General features: G+C 46.2%; 1 pseudogene; it reads left to right on the plus strand.

Moving 5' to 3' along the window:
* The first annotated feature begins 527 nt into the window (after positions 1 to 527).
* LOC148001352 (uncharacterized) lies at positions 528 to 4,127 on the plus strand (annotated as a pseudogene).
* The last annotated feature ends 328 nt before the right edge of the window (positions 4,128 to 4,455 follow it).

A 4,455-nucleotide genomic window follows, 5' to 3' on the forward strand; every position in this document is an offset into this window, starting at 1 on the left:
CCATGGGCCTTTAACCCAGTAAGACAGTTTGGTAAAGGGCTGCTACAGAGGTCCTGAAAGTCCCAGGTGAACCGATTACAATTCTCATGTCAGCCACTTCACATCTAACACCCTTCATCCTTTTGTTATTAGTTCTTACTAGAAGCCTAGTGTCATTTGGAGGCTGGTTCTCTTGAGAGGCAAAGCCACCAAGTTGACACTGAAGAGACATACTCCTTAAGGGAAAATTAAAGTCCGGAGACACAGTCGCTAAAGATCAGCTGCCTCTCTGCTCGCCTTTCTTTTCCACAGGCACAAAGCTTGTGCTTATTTTTACAGCGGCCTTTTTAAGGCCTCCTGGTCTAGCTGTGTGACTAAATGCTATATGTCCTCTTCAGTGAACCCCTATTCTCTGGATTCTCTTCTTGTTTTCTCACCATCCCACTTGAGATGCTTGTTAGTAACTGTTACAGGTTTTCTTTATCACCGAAGAAAGACAGAATCATGCTAGAGGCCAAAAAAAAAAAAAAAAAAAAAAAGTTCCAGATATGGATGGAAGACCCTCACTCCTGACCATTGAGTTTAATATTCTTGAATGTAGGGAGTGCTCCAGGTCTACCGCCAGGCTCCAAGGGTGGGTCTCTGAGGGGTTGGAAAGTGTCCCACCAATCTGGCTAAGGTAAGAAAAAGATATAAAGAAAAGGTTTCGGAAACTTGAGGGGTTAAGTTGCTGAGAGAGTTAGTGTAAGTTGCACAGAAAGTAAGGTTGAAGTGTGGTTCACGGTCTCTGCACATAAGTGGACAACATATAGTAGCTGTAGAGGAAGATGCAGAAGATAGCATAATAGAGAGACTGAGGAAGAGAAAGAGGAAAGAAGGTAAAAAGAGCAGGAAGCTAGGGAAGAAAAGAGACAAAAGGAAGAGAAAGTTAGAGAGCTAAAGAGAGATGAAGAACAGGAGAGGAGCATATACTGGCCACAGTAGTTAGTGAACCAAGGAAGACAGTACCTGGCAACAGAAGAGAATTCCTGGCTAAAGATCAGTGTGCCTATTGCAAGGAAAAAGGACACTGGGTCAGGGACTGCCCCAGGAAAAACAAGAGGGGCCTCTCCAGCAGCCCCAAAGGCAAGCCTCTTGATCCTAGAGTGTTGGCTATGCGCAAAGACAGAATGGAAGCCCGCCCAGTTGTTTTGTGAATACAGGGCCCCAACACTCTGTGCTCCTATGCACAAATGGGCTATTGTCCAGCAAAAGACTTTGAGTACAGGGGACTATGGCAACAAATGATACTCATAGACTATCCGAAGAACAGTGGACCTTGGCGTGGGCAGGGTGTCCCACTTGTTCCTTGTGATCCCATACTGCCCCTACGAGTCTGAACCCTACAAACCTGCTCTCAGACCCCGACCTAGATCCTCCTTCATGACTGTCAGCAGGTGCTCACTGAAGCACATGGGTGGCATAAAGATCTGACTGACCAGCCACCAGAGAGGGTAGATGCCATCTGGTTCATAGATGGGAGCAGCTTCTTAGAGAAGGAAAAAGATGGGCTGAGGCAGCAGTTGTAGATAGAAACAGAGTCATATGGGCTCAGGCCCTACCAGAAGGCTCCTCTGCTCAGTGGGTAGAGATTGCTCCCCTCACCAAAGCCCTTGAGCTGAGAAAAAGACTTAACATCTATGTGGACAGCACATATGCCTTAGCTACAGCACATCAGCAGAGGGGCCTGCTGACATCTGAGGGCAAGAAAAAAGGGATTCTGGCTCTGTTAAGGCCCTCCATGACCCAGCCAGGCTGAGGAAAAGACTCTGGTACACCTCAACGGGAAAGAAGATCCTGCTACAAAAAACGGTCAAAGGCCATGATAAAACAAATGCATCAATGGACTCACTTAGGGGTAAGCAAACTCATCCAGACATTTTCAAAAACTAAATATTATGTCCCAGGTCTCAAGTATCTCATGGAACAGATAGTGCACTGATGTATACCATGCCAAAAGGTAACTGTTCTCAGGAAAGTTGACTCTGCTAGGAGGCTCTGTGGGGAACGGCCTGGATCCTACTGAGAAGTGGACTTCACAGAGATAAAACCAGGAAAATATGGTTACAAATGTCTCCTAGTGTTTATAGATACCTTTTAGGAATAGGTAGAAGCTTTCCCCACCAAGCAAGAGAAGGTCTCGGTAGTCATCAAGAAGATACTGGAAGAAATCTTCCCCCTGTTTGGAGTGCTCAAGGTAATTGGGTCAAACAATGGCCCTGCCTTCTTTGCCAAGGAAAACCAGGGTGTGCCAGGTGTTTAGATGTCAATTAAAAAATTATATTACATCTACAGACCTCAAAGTTCAGGACAGGTAGAGAGAATAAATAAAATTCTAAAAGAGACCCTGACCAAATTGACCATGGAGACTGGTGCAGACAGTGTGGCACTCCTTCCCTCTTGCTCTTTTCAGAGCAAGAAATGCCCCTTCCAGATTCAGCCTTACCCATGCCCCCAAAGAGACTACAGAGTTCAGGGCAGGTAAAAAAGATAAACAGAACTCTAAGAGAACTTGACAAAATTGGCCTTAGAGACTGGCAGTGAAGACTGGACTGTCCTCCTTCCTTTTGCTCTGTTCTGTGTACGGAACACTCCTGACCCTTTTGGCCTAACACCTTATGAGATTATGTATGGAACCCCCCCCCCCACCATGGAATCAGGAGGGGCCTGCTACCCTGAGTTTTTTCCTAAAACCCTGTTTGCTCATTTAAAGGCTTTAGAAACAGTCCAAAGTAAAATTTGGAGCCAAGTGAAGTACACCTACAAGACAGAAAGTCCAGGACACCTCACCAGTTCCCAGCGGGAGAAGCAGTCCTGGTCCAGCGACACCAGGCTGAGAATTTAGAACCTCACTGGAAAGGACCCTATCTAGTACTGTTAACCACTCCCCCTGCTGTTAAGGTAGATGGGATTGCTGCATGGGTCCACACCTCCCATTTGAAGACAGCACCAGATGTTCTCAGAAATGAATAGAAGTTAGAAAAGACTGGTAATCTTCTTAAGCTTCAACTCTGTTGTAAGCGCTTATAATCCCCATATTCCCCAGAAACTGATTTGGCAAGTATCCTCCCAGGCCAGGGAGGTAATATGGTCCATCTCCAAGGTGGCCCCACCATACACATGGTGGCCCACTCTCACCCCTGACTTTTGTAAGTTGGTAGCTGGGCTGGACACCTAGGACATTCCTGACACAGATCCTCAGAGTATGCCCTTAGAAGTCCCAAAGAGATTTTTCACCTGTGGACAACTTTGGATGCAGAAGTCCAGAAGCAAGGGGCCAATTGGGGAGACTGGGGTTTTACGTTTGTCTCTGAGATAGCCGAGACTGGGCTACCATCCGGCATTGTGGGGGCTTAGAAAGTTTATACTATTCTGCTTGGGGTGTGAGACTAATTTCCACACTCCTAGGACCCTTAGTTATTCTCTTGTTACTTTTGACGTTTGGACCCTGTATTTTTAATAAGTTAACAGCCTTTATTAGAGAAAGAGTTAGTGCAGTGCAGATTTTAATGCTTTGCCAACAATATCAGACCACCTTAGGGGAAAAATTGAAGAGGAAGGCTCTGAGTTCTAAGATTAGAACTAGTCACAAGCAGAAGTGGGAAATGAAAGAATAAAGATTTTAAACTAGCCCCCACTGACCCTGCACCTCACATCAAAGAATAACATAACATGTTTTTGGGTTGTAGCCTGGCCATAGCCACCACAAACCATATGGCCTCAATAAGGCCTGACTCGACAGTCCTGAGAAAAACTAGAACTAGGGTCAGCTTGCCCCAGAAGCAGGGTGGCTGAGAGATGGTGTCTTAAGGCAGATAAGAAAATTAAAAATTCCAGGGCATCTGGTACTGACTCATTCACCGGCCCTCCCTCATGACGTGAGTAAACGAGTAAAGAGCCCTACCCCTGTGATGTTTGCCTAAGTCCTTATTGTATTCTGCTCTAGTCATTGTGTCCTGCAGATAGAATTCCAGGGAGCCAAGCCTATCCAGATGTTTATCAGGTACAGGAGCTTCATCAACTCTAACAAACATTTACCCCAAAAGGACAAAGAAGAGTCCTGCTATGGGAAAAATGAGGACGACCTGACCTTCCTCCGGCCTCAATAGCCCTGCTCCAGGAACTAGCTGACCATAAAACACTATCATGAGGACAATCCTGTGACTTTGAGAGTTTCCCCTTGTGACATTTTTGGTATTTTCTTCTGACATCCCCCCATCTCCTGGAGCTTGTGACTTCTTCCTTTAAAAAGCCCTTCTCCCAGCCACTTGGGGTCGACACCTCTGTCCCCTGCGTGAGATACGTGTCGGCCTGGAGATCTCTGTAACAGGTCTCCATAATAAACCTCGACTTTGCATATTACATCCAAAATGGTCTCTCTGTGTCTGGGGTCCGCGATTTCCCGAGACTTGAGTAAGGGTCTCTCTTCGGGGATCT

This window comes from Rattus norvegicus, chromosome 14 (genome assembly GCF_021556685.1).
Source record: "Rattus norvegicus strain SHRSP/BbbUtx chromosome 14, alternate assembly SHRSP_T2T, whole genome shotgun sequence".
NCBI classification, from domain to species: Eukaryota; Metazoa; Chordata; class Mammalia; order Rodentia; family Muridae; genus Rattus; species Rattus norvegicus.